At 37.2% G+C, this 19413-nt stretch overlaps 1 protein-coding gene and 1 long non-coding RNA gene across 2 annotated transcripts in view; one reads left to right on the top strand and one right to left on the bottom strand.

The window, feature by feature from the left end:
• Positions 1-19413, bottom strand: part of SHISA9 (shisa family member 9) — a 196749-nt gene that overhangs the window by 146831 nt on the left and 30505 nt on the right.
• The window catches only part of LOC308062262, a 249541-nt gene extending 230128 nt beyond the window's left edge, over positions 1-19413 (top strand). The window contains exon 2 of the long non-coding RNA XR_013927526.1: positions 1-19413. This exon is cut by the window's left edge and continues 10828 nt beyond it. This is a non-coding gene — a long non-coding RNA (uncharacterized lncRNA).

Genomic DNA, 19413 nt, shown 5'->3' with positions numbered 1-19413 from the left:
CATGTTAAACAGAAGGTGATTTACAAAGTGCTGCTCGATCTGACAGCTGTTACTACAGCATAGCCAGAATAGATTACTTGCAAGTTTGTTTTAATTATAGGTAAGCCTACACTGAAATACTATAGTCACTTGTTTTGTACTGAGAATGCAAAATAGTGGTAAATAATAACATGAGCTATGCTTGCCTTTGTAAAAGAAAAGAGTGCTGGCCTCCACATAGGTCACTTGTTTTCATGTTTCAGATTTTCACCTGGCTCTTCTTAGCAGGTTTGTGATCAAGCGAATCCACTTAGAGAATTGGTTAGACTTCTATTCAAAATGCATAGAATACTCAGAAAGACCCTTTAAAAATATGAGGGACCAAAGTCTAACCTTCAGAAGGAGAACTTCACCCATCAGTCTATTACCACTGACTATATTCAAGTGTTAACTAATTCCAGCAAGTTTTTCTTTGAGGAAAAACTGCCATCACTAATCAAAATAGTTCTGCATTTCTCCTTCAAATGCTTCTTTTGTGATACAATGAGTCACATCTACGGAAACAAACAATGAAATGCATCAAAACTATGTAATTCAATACTGTAGAAATTGCCTTACAGAAATAAGGAACTGTCCACAGATCTTGTTTTATGGATTGAGCAGGTGAATTGGATAAACTTGGCTCTCTGGTGGGCCTCCCAATGTCAAGACAACAACTTTTAAAAATACTAATTCAAAGCACTCATGTAAATTTTACAAAGTCCCTTACATCACCCAAATGCCTCAGAATAAGAATATTACAAGATATGGATCATAACTCTGACCATGTACAGTGACAGTTATGAGACTTGAGTTTTGAACAGTCTTTGAATTTTCATTTTCATCCCTAGAAAATCCTTACCTACAGTAAATATTGGAACCTTTGTAGCAGTCAGAAAAAGTTATATTGTTTTTTTCATGAATATGTAATTGTAATAACCTATCAGAATAATAGGTACTCCAAAAATAGTAATGAAAAACAACTTCAGTATATACACTGTAGTATCTTGCATTCTGCGTTTCTTAAAATAGGTCACTGACAGAAAATCTCTGGTTTGATTTTAAACTGAAGCACTTAATAGAAAGTGCTCCAATTATCTGAGGTGTCCTTCTAACCAAAAATTAAATGATAGTAGTTTCAGGTACTTTTTTCAGTGTCTCTGTATTTGGACAAATTTTTCATAAAGTAAATCTTACAGTTGAATAGCATAGCAAGGTTACATGTATGTTCTGTATTCAAATTTAAACTACAGTAAGGTCATTGCAGTAGCTTAACTTGTACGTTAATGTTCTTATGGAAAGTCTTGTCAGTTCTGTCAGCCTCTCAATACCGCTATAGCCCATCAGTGCTGACTTGCTAATCGTGTGCCCTCTGCTGCTTTTAGGAATGGTCATTATAAATCATTCTCTCCTCAAACATAGATTCAGATGGAGTCAATTAATCACAGCTTACCTGATCTGAGAATGAATATTAATGCAATATAGCTGAGCAATACTAATCTCTAGTAACCATCTGGACCAATAAGACAAGCTACATCTCCTTGCCCAGGGGAGGCAAGAGTTCTGGAAGCCCTTGGGGCACATGGCCTCTCTAAGTTGCCTACAGTTACAACCAGCTGACAGAAAAGCCAAGAACAAGAATCAGGTCTTCAGCAGAGCTTGTATTACTTATCCCTCTTATGAAGAGCTGAATGGGATTTTGTGGTAGAATGTAATTGCCAAACTTAGTTTTTGGTGAAAACAGATAGTGCCATTGAAGGCAATAGCAACTCCAGGATCAGCAGAAAAAACCCAAGACCTTGCTAAAAGCCTAGGCATGATCCTGGACATGGACATGAGGACCAAAGAGATGTTGATCACCAGATGGGTGCAAAAGCTGTGGGTTTTTAACTCCAAATTTGCTGATTAAAAGATACAGTTTAGTATTGCATACTCTGATAATCCTCTGGGATTCTTAGGATCCAAACTGGCTTTTATGTGGCAGGGGTGGTAGCAATGAGACCACCCAAATCCTGATGGATCAAAGTATCTCCAAATAAGAGGAATGCATGCCAACACAAATCTGCTCAGAATCACAATTTTACTGCACTGTTTTGAGGGTACTCTGCTCATTCAGGAGAGCTGTAATTCTTTCTTTTTATAACTGTAGCAGTTTACAGTAAGGTAGCATTAGAGTGCTCTTAGTAAAATCAATGCCTCTGCTATCAAACTGGCAATCAAACCTGATCCACAGCCTGAAGAAAATATGTATCTCTATTGAGTTCGATGGGCTTGCTTTTGAATCCATAGATAAAAGTATTCTTAGGACTTTTAAATCAGTTTAATCCATCTCCTTAAACAAAACAAAATCCTTATTATTTCTGATACTGAGCAAATTTAAAACAAGTAATTGCTCCTTAAAAGGGTGGGGGTTTTAAACCATATTCACATCTTGAAAAGGCTTGCAAAGTCTAGCAACTTTATAGAATTAAATACTGACATGTGAAATTACCCTTATTTTAATATTTGTTTGCAGGACCAATGTGTGACTCTTGTTTTTGGTACTAGAAAAGTAGTTTTCACCTGAAAAGCTTAATACAGAAGACCTGAAAACTCTATTGTTCTCTTAACTATGAACTTCACTGCACAAGGAGTATGTTTAGTTGCAGCTTGTCATTTCCTTGGAAACTTCTCTGACACCAGTCTCTTTACAAGCAGAAACAGGAATTTTCTGTCTCTCTGAAGTGAAAGAGCCGAGGCAAGATGTGTTTTCTTTCATAAACAGGAGTTTGGATGAGTATCTCTTAGCCAAGGAATTCTTGTTTAGGTCTACATTTAACAAAATACTTCAAACACATGGCTAACAGGTGTTTGAGTCAGGCTGTTGGAATCAAAGGAGCCATGAAAACCTTAAAATGCTTCAAATGTGTATCTGCCTCTCAAAATCTGGTCTAAACATTATTTTTTCTAATATTTCACTGTTTTGGTAAAAGCATTCAAAGGTATGATTCAAATAATTGGAAAATTTCATATATATATATATTTCTGTGTTTCAAATATGCAGCCCTGAAGAAGGTGGAAGGCTTCTCCATACATGTTTTTGAAATTACAAACCGAGAGAGACGTAGCAAAACCAAGCAAATCTCTATAAACCTGTTTAGCTGATGTACCTCTTTTTCCCTAGAAGCAGATGCATCTCACTTCTGCAAGGTACAATTCCAGCTGTTTGGCATGCAGGTTAAGGCTTTTGCTAAGCAGGTTTATGGTTGGTTTATACTATGTCAATAAATATATGAAAAAGAGCAAGATTCATTCATAAAGGGAGCGGAAACTACAGGAAGTCATATAAGAGGAGGTAGAGTCTCCCACCACGTGCTTTATTTTCATTTGTTTCATTTTAAGAGTATTGTTTTAAAAAATATTTAAAAGGCTTAACATTTTATTTTAAAAATATTAAAAAGGGAAAAAGCATGCAATGGCTCATCAAGTAGACAGCTTCTTGACAGGTTGATTCGTGTCTGGCCAGCTCGTGTTGCCAGTAGGGAAGGTGTCTAGCTCCAACTAAACCTGCCTTTAGAAATTACTGATGCACAGACTTTATGCTGGCCATGAGCACAAGCCAGCGGTGAAAGCCATCTCAATGTCTACTTTTCTTTTTCACACAAAATTTGAGATTAATAGGGGTTTTATCCAAGTGAGGCACAGTGACTCTAATAGAGCAGGCACTGACTGCCACCTCCTTTTATGTTGCCTTTAAATTGATGTCTTCTACGTTTAGAAGTTCAAAGACAATTTTGCAGATATTAGCAGGTACGAGAGAGAGAAATGATTTAATTCCAGGATCTGATTGGTTTTTAGGCTGCTTTTTGTGCTCTCTGCACAGTGCAATTCTCTTCAGGCTTCCCTTCATGCTAAGGCATGACATCTATTAATTGGAGTGAAATAATGCAGGCATTTAAATGCAGGTGATTAATGTGGCCCTGGTCAAACCTTGTGAAGCGCTGAGCATTAAAACCAATAGGAAGAAAGGATGGTCAGTTGTTAGATAGGTAATGGCAACTATGTCTTCTTTTTTTTTCTCTTTTTTTTTTTTTCTTAAGTGCTATCATAAGACCTATCTTGGCCCAAGGCTGGTAGACTGAAAATTTACTGGCATACTTTTCTTTCAGCAAATTGAACTCAGAATTTGGAACTAACCTTGGTATTAGATGTTTCCAAGTAATTGATAAATGAGTATCAAAATCCCTTTTCTTGGCAATCAAGAAATGTAGGGGTAATTATTGTCTTTTTAAAGACATAACAGTAATGGACTGTTTGCTCGTAATTACAGTGCCAAGGTCATCAGAACCTGAAAGGAAATCATACACTGCCTCTGCTCTCTCCGCTGTTATAACTATTATTTCAAGTTTATAATGGTCTACGTATTTCTTTGCGAAGCCTCTATATCTCTTTGAAAAAAGATCTTTGAATCTGGTAAGACCTTCAACTGCTTGCAAATCTAATGCAGTATTGGATTATCTCTTTTGACTCCTTTTTGCTGATTGGAAAGAATTATTTGTCCCTGAATGCCAAGGTCAGTTCTGCAAAATTGGCTGAACAAATGAACCAATAACCCCAACCTGTACGCTTATCCTCAGTATAAGAAAAGAATACGGAGAAAAATAGCTCTGTGTGTGTGTATACAAAGACAGGGAGAGAGGAAAAAAGATCTTCTTATTTTTTTTCCCCCTTGGAAATTGTCTTTGACATTTTTGAATAACTAATAGTCAAAGAGAAAAAGCAAAAATGTTGCCTTGAAAATAAAATAAAAGCCATTTAAATGCCAAATCCTAGTCACAAAATCTTAGTGCTCGGGAGGCTGGATGGCTGACCTTCAGAGAAGCCACGCTGCAGTAAATAGATGTGGGGAGAGAAGGGACTGGAGCAGGTTCAAGGAGGCATGCTCAACACTTGTGATCACATCTCTCTGATTCATCGTGATTGCCAGCCCCAGAGGGCAGTGGGAGCCACACAATACTCTAGTGTTGGTAGAGTAATCTAGCAGCACCAGCTGCTCCAAAATGGGAGATGTGTGCTGTCCCTGAGTCTGATTAATTTAGCCCAACATGCATGCATGCCTTGAGACACTGTGCACCAGAAAGCCACAAAACCTGCACACAAGATTCTTAAGATATTAAAATTAGCTTGGGATAATTTTAGGCTATTGTAATTACACTTCGTTGGTTGAAATCTGCTTGGGCCTCCTTTCTGCTTAAGTGTGAATCCTTCAGATAATCAAACTGTAACAGTGAATTAACCAAGTCCTCTGTCTCAGCCATAGTTGTCCATACTATGCCCTGGTTCGCACATTCACTACAGATTTGGCATGTGCCGGCAGCACCGACCCACACGTCTGGGCATGGCTGGGGTGGCAGCACAGGCCACAAACTATTCCAAACAAGCAGCTGGGATGGTGCCGTTCTGTCTGAGAAGTGAGAATAGTTAGTTGTGTGGACATCTGCTCTGCCATATCATTTAGTCTCAAGCTGGAAAAGTATTTCCAGTTCATTCTGTTTATTAGTGTTGTAGGCTTAAGGGTCTCACATGTGCTGAAAAAACTGAATTTCTTATTTGGCAGCTTGCCTGTCTTATCCTGCCTCACTTTCTCTACCACTTCAAACCACAGTCAAATCCTGTTTATCGGTTACTGGTTCATACAATATTTTTTAGAAATCTGAACCTGAAAGTTTTAGCTCTCTTTGTGCAAAATTCTGCTGCATGTTGAGACCAATCCTAATGTACTGCAGGTAGGGTGGTGGTTGCTGTTCCACTGGTGTGCCAGAGGAGGAGCGCATGAAGAGCACCACGACATATTTGGGGTATAACTTCAAGTCTTAAAATCCTAGAGACCAAGAACTGAAACTTATATTCAGTGCCCAGGAGCAGCACAAGCGAAAAGTTTCAATCCTGAACCCAGACAAAAAATAGGCTGCAAGTCTAAGGGCTAAAGCGTGAATATCTTGCATCAAGAAGTTCCATATTTGAATCAGAATCTTCTGCAGGATATGACAGGGGGCTGAGCTTTACAGATATGATTTTAGTGTGTCAATAAAAAAGAGAGAATCCCAGAACCAAATTAAAATAAGTAGTATTTCTGGAATCATACATTATGATCACGTAGAAAATCTGGTTGTTAAATATTAAGTATAGTCACACAATATTGCATAAGAATCTTTATATGCTTTCATAACTGTGTCACAAATTGATTCTCCTTAATTTAATTTTTCAATTAAATTATTTATTTATGCTTTTTTTTAACATTGGAAGAAGCAAATAAAAAATAGATTATATTTTTAAATTCAATTTAAAGAAGCAGTCAAGTGCTTATTTCTGAAGATTCATGCTTTTGTTTTGGAGCAATGCGATTTTGGTTGTTTTAATTTAATTGTCAGATTCCAGAACTATCCTGAAACTACATAAAGCTGTCTTCATTTCTTGACTTAAGTGCATGGAATAGATTAACTTCCATTCTGAGTATTGATTATTTGGTCTGAAAACAGCTGATTAATATTTCATATTATTTAGTTTATATATACTGTAATTAAGACTGATACACTGTAATCAGTCTGCTTCGAATCATCTTCTAAAGTGTCTCATAAATTAGATTGAATAGTCTTTACTTTTCTTTCCTAATACTGATATGAAAAAATAATTACATTTACAAAACAATATATCTGAATCTACCAGTCATGACACATTTAATAAAACATAGAACAGGTCAGGAACATTATTTTCTTTATAATCTATTATGTTCTTGTTTCCTCACAAAGACATGCACAAAGGAAGTGCAATACCCAAAGGTTAGATGAAATTTAGCTTTTGTCAGTAGATCCAGCTTGTGATCCAAAACAAATTATCCTCAACTTAGCTTTGTTTGAAAAGCTATTGTTTTCCCTCTCTATCACTGCATGCTGTTGGGTGATAACCTAATGCTGTACCCATTAGACTGAGGACGAGTTTCTAACAGAACTTTTAATGCTGTGTAGCGATACCTACACAAAAGTCATCATGGTTCCTAAACACAGATGACAGAAGGGTATTGCAAATACTGGAGTGGAAAAGGACACACCCTGTACTGATGATGCTAATCAATGTCAAGTTTCAACTGTTAAGCAAGAGCTGATGCTCCTACAAGTTGGGCAGTCACCTACCTTTGGAAATGAGCAAAATTCATGAGGGGTTAACTACAGCGTAAGCAATGCCCTAAGGGGTAAATATTCCAAAGGCATATAGTGCTTTAGCCAGTGAAGTCACTGATAATCAGGTAAGTATCGCTGATTATAGATAATCATTTAGCAAAGGGTGCTTGTGACTTCTGAAACATTTAGCTCAAAATAGCATAATCAGACAGGACACTGCCTGAAAACTGCAGAGCTCACTGCTCGTATTTTACGAATACAACAATTAAATACTCGTGAATTTTACAGTATGTCAAATATATGCACCCTACACTGGAAACATGCCTCCTCCAATTTTCCCTTTGTAGGAAATTTCTGTCACAAAATATTTTATTCAGCACTGAAAATACCATACATAGTTATTTTTCACCATAAGATGATCTGTTGAACTTGAATATATTTCTGGCACCTTTAATCCTTGTAGAACATTGTACAGACCATTTACATTTCCCAGTTTGTTATTGAAACCACCATTGAAAACAGCAGGTTTTTGTTATGAAGAATTCTGTTCATCTAACAAACAGACACCTATACATTCCAGAAAGCAGATTCTCCTGTGTGTTTTCATAGGGGATGTAGAAGGTAGATTGTAGAATGGGATGGCTGACAACACCAAAGCAGCATCTTATCTCCTGTACTACTTCTCCAGAGTTCCTTTTACAGCACATTTTTTTACCCAATATACCTTCATTCTGTAGGTCCCCTCGTAAGTTTTAAGAATCTCTTGCCCCAATGTGGCCACTTTGCAAATGGCAGTAACTGGTTTTGGCTCTGTTAGATGCTAAGTGTATGTAGGGTTTTATCCTTGTTCCTGATGGAAAAAATTATGAATTATACACCTATGGTGTATGAGCAATCTTTGTCACGTTTTTTTTCCTACACTGCGTTAATCACAGCTTAAACTCTGTTATGTCAACAGAGTTCTTCTAGTGAAAACTGAATACTGCAGGGAGGCAGGCTTGCAGTTTTTCACCAGGCTGCAGTAAGAGTACATTTTTATCCTGAGTTCATGTGTGTAACTATTTCTTTAAAAACAAAGATTATGCTGTTTGCATATTTGAAGAACACATGAAGGATCACTTAGAGATCAATACAGCACTGTAGTGAACTAGGTAAGCCACACTTCGTATTTCTGATATATGAGATAGAGATAATAATTTGAAAAATAACTTCTTGGCAATTTCTCAGATCAATAGCACTTCAGTAAAAGTTGCCAGATGTTGAAAGTAGAAAAAGCAGTAATGTCATTACACTTAAACTACAATATTATATTTGGTTATGTTGCTTTACATTTGTTTCAAATAATGAGTGATATGCAAATATGCAAAGCTTTCTAGCAGAATGTACAGCATAATTCTAGAAAAGAAAGTCCTGTTATGACAACAACCTGACTTTTCAGTAGGTATGAAAGGTATGCTTATACTGCCAGATACATCTGAATTGTCATTCTTAAAATGCTGGGAGACTTGAGGGTTCCACCATTGTAACTCTATTTATATATTAATATCCATCTGGAGATTCACAACTTTTTTACCAGTGAGTTTGCCTGGAGATGCTGACAAATATTATCTGAGAAGAAAAAGTTACTTATCATAGCATCCTAGAATCTCAGATCTCTGGAAGTTAAGTAGGAAGTCAAGTCTACAGTAAGTCTAACTCATGCTAAGAGGAATATAGTTGCATGCACACAGCAGTAAATTGCAGTGTGAGTTCAGCATATCTTAACGACGTCAGACTTGCTAAGCAGTGTATCCACCTCTACTTTTCTCCTGAGATTTCCAAGACAGCTACCTGCATGCCTGAAGTACGATGCATCATTCATTACAGGGAGCCAGGGGTACAGGTGCCCCTCATTTGCGCACAACTTCATGCAGTGCCTTGCATGAGTTAGACTTCACTATAAAACTGTCAAAAACTCAAAAATCAAAAATATTGGGAGGGCTAATCAAGTTAAGTGTGTAGCAAATAAGTAAAAGGCATAAATTGTCTGAGGGTTTTTTTTCCATTTTAAAGTTCAGAATGTAAGGCACTGCTTTGTCAAGCAATTCCCTTGTTTATCTTTGGCTTTATAATTTGTGACAGTAATAACCATCCCCATCTCATCTCACATGGCTGTGTATAAATCAAAAGCTCCCTGCAAGCACCAAGTTCCAGAGAAGTTCACATTCAGCTTTGACCCAAACCCTGGAGATAAAGCTCACCTCCACGGAGGATTATTTTTGGTCTGGGTTTACAGAACAACCACTCACATTGTACAAAATATTTGCAGCTAATGCCTAGGCAAAAAAGACAACAAACTCCAAATTTCTGGAAGTCCAAATAACAGTACTAATGTAGTATCAGTTAGCAAGTTAAACTACAATTATCTTGAAAGGCCTATTAGAAATGCTGAATGCCAGCAAACGTGCAGGACAGAAACAGCAAGATCTGTCCTGTGGTCCGTAAGGTATTGGAAGCTCTTGGAAATATGCTAGAGTTTCGGACAAATGGAGTTTCAGATTTCCAGCTGCTTAGAATTATTTAGACAAAAAGTGATCTTTGTTATCTTTGCCTTCCATTCCAGAATTATGGGATGACACTGAATATTCAATGTATTGGAATCAGAAAATTGGATTATTTGGTTTATGAAATAAAATTCATGGTCAGCTGGCATATAATTGATCAATTATTTTATTTTAAACTATTTGAATTTGAAAATGCAAACTCCTGAAAATGGGCTTTAAGCAATCTTTTTTAATGGAATAGCAGATTTTAAATTCTGAATTTTTCCCTAATACTTTTATTATTGTGTGCTTTCTGAACTGTGTCTAATTTTCATAACTTGCACCATTTTCCTCATGGAAGCAATAACTAGAAAATAATGCACACCTGTTCATATAAATATTCATGTGAATATTTAGACAAGTTTGTGTCCATGTTCTTTTCTCCCAGTTTTTGCCTTCTGCAAATATTCTAGTGAATAAGATCAACATTAGGAATGTTGATGAAAAGAATTTTCAAGAGGATTAGTACTTTTTTTTGTATTGTGCTGTAATTGTTTTTTATAGATATTGTAATAATTTGGTCTAAGAGCAGTGGCAAATTATATGACAAAGGTACAAGAATAGCAACACAAGTTTCATGTTTCTGAGTCCAATTAGACAAATAATTCTTGTGGTTATTTGTTGACTATTGTCTTTGGTAGCACATGAAATGAAATAAGGCAAGAGCAACTATACATAAGAAGACTTTATGTGTAAAGTTGAATTCCCAGAGCAAATGCTCAGTTATCAGCAGCCATTCTGAACACACCACTATGCCTGGCCTCAGGTCCCCCTACAAGTGAAAAATGGATAAAGCTGGTTTGGGAGTCTGGTGTAACGTCTCTTTGTTGTTGTTTTTTGTTTGGTTTTGGTTTTTTTTTTTCTAGACAAGGCCAATATAGCTTCGCAATGAACCTGGCATCGCTAAGGAATTGAGTTTTCCTGACTTGACCAGCAGGTGAGTTCTGTGTTAGCACTGACCTCATGGTATTCATTCTGAATGCCACAAAGAGTTGCATTATACAGCTCAATTATGATATATTCAGTACCACTTTACGTCTCTTCCCTCCTTATTTTGGACTGTTTGGTTGGCGGGTGGTTCTGGTTTTTAAATGGAAAATGGCTGTATGATTTTTCTGTCTTTCACCATATCTAAAACTATTGGGTCCCACAGTACACTTTACTATTGGAGTGAGCAGTTTAGTGGGGCTGCAGCATAGGCTCTGCAGGCTTGGTGGCAGCTGGCCCAAATTAGAGAAACCCCACTGTACCCTGACCTACACTGCAGAGACCAATACACAGCCTCCCTTGTCTAGAAACGTCTAAAAAGCCGACAGTCACCTTTCCTTTGCTGTTCTTAATCATAAATGGTGAAGATTTGGGCCAAATTCTTTCACAAATTCCTTTTCCACTAGTGCCATGCCAGGTCATTTCACTTCAGATTAAGTGGTGTAGACTTTAATATTTTACTACAGAAGAGTTTGCAGAGTATAAACATTGATGCATTCATTAATAGAAATCATAATACAATGCAAATACAATTAGTTAAAAACCAATTTATGTTTAACGACATAGCAGTTATCGAAGCTCAATTACTCTCATTAGAATTTTATTCAGTAAGGCACATTTTATTCAGTAAGTGTTCACTCAGCACTTTACAGGATGAGTCCCAAAGGCTAACAGTGATTTAGGGTTTTTTAAAAGTGAGTTTCTTATTCATAGATCCTCAGAAAAGAAATGAGATGCTATTTATCTGCCTTTTAATAAAGTACCTCAATAATTTTTGCAAAATACCTCCATTATAGCAGTCTGTGAAATTAACTGACTCATGGTTATCTCATGTATTGGTAATATGCTGCTTCCATCCCTCTTCAGTCAGCAAGTTGTTTCTTGCTACAAACAAGTTTGCAGCTTTTTACCGTATTTGGAGCCACTGATGTAGTATTAAAGTACATAGAATAAATTACTTAGTAAGTTTTGTGTGAGATTTTTTTTTTCCTGAATGCAAGTGGAACAGTAACAACTCAATTTATTGTAATAAAATCTGTGATCAGCTTCACCTTGGTCCTTGTTAAAGTTATGGCTTTTAAGGGGATTAGCTCCATTTCTAAATACATGAAAGACAAGAAGGTGACTGAGAGCAACCAGCAGGGATTTAGAAAGGGCAAATCATGCCTGATCAACCTCAGTGCTCTCTCTCAGATGAGGTTACCAGCCCTGTCGAGAAGGGGGAGGACAGTGCATGTTGCATAACTTAAAGCTTTGTCCCAGTATGGCAAATTCATGAGATACGGCTGGGATAAATAGTCAGGGTGGGGGAAAAACTGGCTGGAGTGCTGGGATCAAAGTATTCTGACCAGTGGTGTTAAGTCCAGCTGGCAGCCAGTAGTTAGTGGTGTCCCTCAGGAATTAGCAGTGGGACCAATGTCATTTAGCGTCTTCAATAATGACCTGGAGAATGGGATGGAGTACACACTCAGCAAGTATGTGCATGACACTAAACTGGGGGGAACAGTGAATACACTGGAGGAAAGGGCTGCTCTTCAGAGAGACCAGAGAGACTGGACAGACAGGAGAAATGGGTTGAGCAGAAGTTCATGAAATTCAATAAGAGACAGTGTGAGGTCTTGCATCTGTGAAGGAATCTCATACAGCAATGCAAGCTGCAAAGATGCTGCTCTGCAGAAAAGTGGTTAAATATTGCAACAGGTTTCCCACCAAGGTTACAGAATGTCTGTCCTCTGAGGTGTTCAAGACTCGGTTGAACATTGACCTGAGAAACTTCATCTATTGAGACCTGTTTTGAGCATGTGGTTGAACTAGATGTCCTCTGAAGGTCCCTTCCACCCTAAATTTTGATTCTATGACTATATATTGCTTACTGTATAGTGGACCTTGTATGCATGAAGACTTTGAAGAACACAGCATTTTTAAAATTTAGGTAATTATTACACACAGATCTATAGGTGTCTACTGCAATGTCATTTTATTTTATTTTTTTTTCTGTGAGTTAGCAAATTCTTCCCACTCTGAAAAAGAACTGCTTCACTGATTTCAGCCCCAGGGTAGTGGCACAAACATATTTTATAACTTCTCTAATGCCCACTAAAACGCTGATTAGTATGTTTGTGCAACTTCTAGGAGATAGAAGACAGCATAACCTTAACCGTACGAGAAGTATGTGAAAGCTAAAAAAAAAAAAAAAAAAAAAAAGCTCTAAAAACCACAGTCCTTAAAAATGGGCTTCTCATTTTAAAGAATATGTGCTATAATAATGTAGAGATCTTCCTTTGAAATAGTAAGTAATGAAATCCTGAAATCACTGACTTCATGACAAGGGCTGCTACTATGACCCTCCATGTGTTATTATGTACCACAATATAGAATTAAAGGTCATCTTGAAACAAGTGACCTGTAGCAAATTTTTCACTGTTTGTTTTTTTTTTTTCCTCTGGGAATATTGGATCCCCATTTGCAGTGGTTTTTAAAACTCACTTATGAATATTTTAAATTGATACTGAACAACCTTTCTAACGCTACCAACATGTACTTCCCTTCCATGTGATATATAAACATGATCTGTTTATATAGGTGTATCTTCAGTCCAACCTGGGAAAGTTGGGGTTTTTTCCTTACAGAAGAATAATGGATTTAAAGTTAATGACAACTGGCAGCCAAAAGTCCTGTCGGATAGTTCTGGCAGCCAGGGATTACTGAGTCATGGGGATGTTCTGGCCACTAGCCTGCTTTATCAGAAACGCCATCTCCAGCTGTAGGAGCACAGCGACACAAAAAAAAGGGAGAGAACCTAAAACTGTGCCCACAGAATCCACATATTCCAGGAAAAATAATAAAAGCATTCAAATCAGTGTACCATGAAAAAGGGAGCTGACTGATGGGATTACAAGCTCTGCATTACTAGAAACATAAAGTCAGTTACAAAAATTTTAGGAAATGAAGTCAAGGCTTCTAACTTTTTCCTATAAGCTATTAAAGAATTTATTTTACATAACACTTGTACAAAGTTGTTAAATAACAATCACTGGTCTCAGTCTTCTCAGCTAGCTAACGTGCCTGGATTGCTTATTTTACTGGTATTATAGGCATTTTCTGTAATGAGAAGAGTCAGTGGAAAATGTAGAATAGGAAAGCTGTCTTAAAATTTATTGGGTTTAATAACAAGAACTTTAGGAACACTGCAAAAGATAGTCTTGTATTCACGCGACAGGCACATGCTGCTAAGAGGACTTCCAGCTTGTCAGAAAGCAAACACAGAAGTGTAGTGGCAGTGCCTGGCTGGCTACAATGCCCGTTTTTCTTCCACAGAGTTTGTAGTAGTGAGCACGGTGAGACTGTCTCAGCATAACCTGTAAAACATGCTTTCTGCAGTCCTACAGTGGGGCAATTTTCTCATGGATAAGTCTGAGTCTTTAAGAGCTTTTCTATGTAAAGCTGATTCCTTTCTTTCTATCTAAAAAGGTTGGAGCAAAGAATCTTGTGCTGGACAAAGCAAAAAACAGCATTTTTACAATCAGCATTGAAAAATGGGGGAGACGGTTTTATACAGCAACACTAAAAGATAACAAAGAGCCTATTAGCAGCAAGAAGTGCCTTATTTTTAAATATATATGTAGTTCCAAAGTGCCCTTCCTTTGCTTCACTTTCCAGTTTGAAAAGTCTTTTCTAAAATGGCATGTTTTGACCATGGATTGGTAACTTCTCTGAAATCTAGTTAAGTTCATCTTTTGAAGGTTTAAGTAGGATTACGGTTATATTAATTTATACATAAATACATATGTGTGTGTACGCACATCATTATAGTACAATATTTAGTGATTTAATATATTTTATATGACTAATACAAATAGTATCAAGTAACTACATATATGTAGAAAAAGAGTATAATATTCAAGAACTTTTCTTTTGAGACAAGCAGGTTTAATTCTTTCATACCAATACATAAAATGTTGAAGGAAAATGATACCTAACTACATTTCAAGGTCACTGAATGTATTCTTGTTTCCACTCTTATTGTCACTGCTGGTGGCAACAGATCTTAATTGCAGGCAGCTTTTCCAAAGCTGCAAATGCAGCATGTTTGTAATTTTGCTTTTGTCAAGCCACTGCATCTTGTAGCCTGACTATGTGCAGAACAAAGAAACCTTTCCATTCTCCAGGTCTTGAATTAGTCTGAATCCTGGCATAAGTTATGAATGGCTTATCAAGCTTCCTCTAATCCATCAGAGAATTGCATTTAATGTTCTGCTATTAATCTGCTCAATTTATTAAAATCAATATCTTTATGAAATTTGCCATTAGAAAAGCTTTATGGAAAGAAGATACTCTCTCACCAGTATGTTCCATGGTGATGATAGCAATGCTGTGAATGATGGTATAAACATAAATTCAAAAGTTACCAGCATTTATAAAAATGCCATTAGAAGGGCTTGCCTGACAGGAAAAAAAGAGAGGGAAGGAACCTATTGCTTTTATTTAGAAAACATCGTTCTGTAAAATGTTATAATGGAAAGGCTGAATGTCTGCTTTCCACAGTGCAGTCATTGAGATGCTGAGTTCCTTCCAGGGTTGCCTGATTGCCTGCATAGACTGAAAAAAAAGACAAAAATAATCAAAAAGACCATGTTTGCATCTTCTAAGATAAAAGGAAGCAAGGCAAACAGTTCTTTTACCCATGTGTGCTACAGTAAGGGGACCATTTACTTATTTTCAATGTGTTCTGCGAAAGCTTTTGATGATGGGCAAAGCATTGTCACACTGGAGCATACAGTCCTCATAGTCATTTCTCAGGCTTCCATTACCATTACTGGTATGCTGTTGGCCATAAATGAAAGGTCATTGGCCATGGAAGAAAAATCACTTTGTTTCCCATTTATTCTTTTATGCCTTTTGGATTGACACTTCATTTCTATTGACCACTGTTTTGACAATTGTTAATGGGTTTCAGTTAGAAAAACAAGGTCATTTGGGGGTTTTATAACACAACCCTTCCCATACCAGCCTCACATTGCTCCTAGGAGACTCAAGAAAACCATGGCAGAGTAGACAGTTTATGCATATACTGGGAATTATTTATACTGACATCTTTTCAAGTCCATCTTAGAAAAGTTAGGGAGGAGGGGGAGGGGGAAAGAAAACCAGCACAAGCCTCACATTTATCTTGTTTTTCCCTCATGTTGTCAAGGAAAGAAACTATTTCATCAAAGGCATAGAATTAAAAGTTATTTAAAATCCCTGTGAGGGCAAGAAAACTTGTTGCTTCATTTGGCTATGACCATCAGTCAAGTACTCCTTGTAAAATAGTGGTTCACGTTACTAAAACAATGGAGAGATTAAATTTTTATTAGGTGTATTAGGCTGACAAAACAGAAAAGATGAATATAAAATGAACTGATTAAACTAAAACCTTTGATTAGCTCTTCTAGGAAGAATTACTTGCCTAGTATATTATGTCTGTATACATACCTGAAGAACACAGGATTAACGCAATTACTTTATCACTATGTAGCTTCTGTTGGTATATTGAAATATGTGAATGGATTTGCTTTGTTTAATTCTGAGCTGTTGGGAAATTGGCAAGAAAGGAAATCAGAGGTCCTTAAAGGAATTAAGAGTCCTTAAGAAAATAGCCATTAATTTAGAGGCGCCCACTTCCTGGCTGAAATCTGATTAGCAGGCTTATTTCTCTCCTATTTCAAACTCAGAAGGACACTAAACTGTTGAAAACAAACCTTGTGTCTACAGAAGAAATGAGCTACCTGCAGCTAAAAGTGGAGAGATGCCGACAAAGAGCTTGTTCATCCCCCCAGGCTGTAGCCAGCTGCCCCAGTGTTTGTCCAGCCCCATTTTGTGCAGCCACACTGAGGACTATGTGAGGGGAACTGATCTAGCTTTAACTACATATACGGCAGGTTTTTGTTAAGTTATTTTAAAGTCATAACCAGCCCTTCAGTCTGACTCAGAAGACAGCTGTGAAGCAGCAATGCTGTTGGAATTGGTGGGAAGGAGGAGGGTGATACTCTTCAATACAGGAAAAGAAAAATGGCTAGGAGTTGAAATGAGCATGCTCTGAGCAGTGCTATTGCTGAAAACGTTGTCTAGTGACATGACAGCCACAAAGAATAGGAGGATAAAACTTGCCTGAACCACAGGTTTCCTGGGATATACCTGAAGCACGTGGGTCACCAAGGTCTTAAGAAAAATGAGCCAGGCACACAAACCATACATAATTTTGATATTGTTACCACTCTTTCTCTTTTATATGTTAAAGGAGCTACTGCGGATGATTGTAATCACAGGGCTGTAGAGAGTGTGGTGTATGACAAATATGGCAGTCATGAGATAGCTGGAGGTAGGTGGGAAAACCTTGGGGTTTGCCTGTCCAAAAGCAGTAGGACTGCAAGATGCATGAGAAGAGAGTTTAGAGGAATCTGCTGGAGACGCATGGCACCGCTCACTGCATTCTCATGGCAGGACAATGGGAACAGGGTGACTGCAAAGCCTTGTGGTCCAGAGCAAAGATGTAGTGATGCAGCAGCAGAAGCAGGGCCTGGCAGCTGGAAGGCGTACGCACACAGACACAGGGCGGTATTAGGGCTGCTAGTCACCCCTGAACCATCACAACATGACACTCTCTTCTTATATAAGAAAATGATGTGCACAGCTAATGATTCTGTCTATCATGCCTTTAATAAAAGAGCAATAACAAAACCTGTGGGTGTACTATAAATGGAAGACATACTACCCCCTCATAGTCCTCAACAAAATCTACACAAAAAGCAAAGTTCTGCTTGGCTTAGCTGGAGGAGAAGCACTAGTGCCTCAGAATGTGAGTTAGATGGCATTCTTAAAACCAACCTAAACATGTTCTTTTTACTCCAGAAGTCTTGTTTTCTACTTCCAGCTCAACTTCTCTCCTAATTTGACCTACTTCATACTGAATAGTTTTTTGGTGTGGGCATCACTGGCACCTACTGAACAGGTACCTGCATACTCCCATGTTAATCAGCAACAGTTCCCCTATGATCTGTTGGCCAAATTAAGTGCTTATTTATTTAAAAGCACTGGACAGAAATGTAAGAGCTTTGGGTGGAGACATTCAGCCTCTGGATTATGCTCACCATTGCCATATAATATGGGCTTGAACACACCAAAATATTTTTGGTTACATTGCCTCGTAAAGTTAACTTACAACAATGTTCTGCTGAAGTGTTAGTAATCCATGGAGCTTTTTTTTTTTTTTTTTTTTAAAGCTGTGAAGTAGAGGATCTTTTAGCAAATCTTAAGAGTTTTATGTCTGAGGTTCATTTGATGATTATTTTTTTTAGATATGGACTTGTTATATACTTTGTGAAGAGCATCTCAATCATTTGAGAAGTATTTGTGCCTCTTCACTTTTACAATTCTTCCAATATTTCTTATTGAAAACACTGCCATGACCACTGCAGATAGAAACAATTAATTTTTAGTTTACAAAATTTTAGTAAACAATTAATTAATAGTAATTTCACTGATGTAGTAAACTATAGCCATAAAATTGTTCAGAAAATACCTTAAATTGCTTATTTGATGTTCCATGTAGGTAATTATCATGCTATTTAAAAGTGGTATAAAAAATGTTTTGGAAATATTTTTAAATCCACAAATCATTCATGAAATGCAATTATTCCCTTCTTTTACCTCATTTCTTTATACAATACATTATATTTTAGGTATATGTTGGAATAATAGGTGATTTGTTGTATTTATTAGTGTTTACAAAATCAGGATTGGTATAGGGCAAATGCTAAGATTTTGAGACTCGAGACACACACTTTCTAATTGTGTCTGAAACAGCCAGCATAGCTGTTGCTGTGTATGTTGCTGACTTGTCTCGTTCCCTAATGAAGTTGTGTTTACAGATGTCAGAATTGTGGCCAGTAGGCTCTAGTATCTCTCCATAACTAGGACAGAAGTTTCTGATACGCGAGAGAAACAGAAAGTAATGAATACTGTTTTCCTAAAGTTCACCTTCAAAACAAAGAGCTAAAAGGATCAGGTACCATATGCTACCTTGAAGAGTGCTTATGCTTTACATTTCCAAACAGTACGTGATGTACAAGAAAACTACTATTCAGGCACTTCACAGGCACAGGATTAAACACAATTCATGTTAGGAAGCAAAATAATAACAATTAGTACATTTCCTAGATGGGAGCAACCCAGACGAGGAGGTCATTCCTCAAGGGAATGGGGAGAAGAGAAGAAAAAATTGTGGGTACATGATACAAAGGTAACAAAAGTTATTTTGCACTGTGTGGCTGGTGTGTAATTTTGGATACTTGCCCAAAATTGGCATTGGCTGCAATCCACTTTTTTAAAGCTTGAAGCAGCATTGTGGGATTGCAAAGTTATTTAATATTTAATTCAGATAGCAGGAGAGAAGACTAAAGGCAAGAGAGACTGTAAATAAAAAATAAATTACACCTATCAATATAATCTCAGAAATTCCACATACAGCTTTTTCTGTGAATTCACTGCACATTCATCCTATGCCCTGAAAAAGTCAAAAAGCCATTTCACCAGGTATTTAGAAAGTACTTGGAGTGTATGGTGTTTTTACATGATATATTACACTGACTAGAGAATATGCTTTAAAGGAAAGAAAAATACAAGAGTCT

This window comes from Falco punctatus (assembly GCF_963210335.1).
Source record: "Falco punctatus genome assembly, chromosome: 4".
In the NCBI taxonomy this organism is placed as follows: domain Eukaryota; kingdom Metazoa; phylum Chordata; class Aves; order Falconiformes; family Falconidae; genus Falco; species Falco punctatus.
Note: the sequence above shows the minus strand (reverse complement) of the source record. Positions and strands in the feature narration are given on the sequence as shown.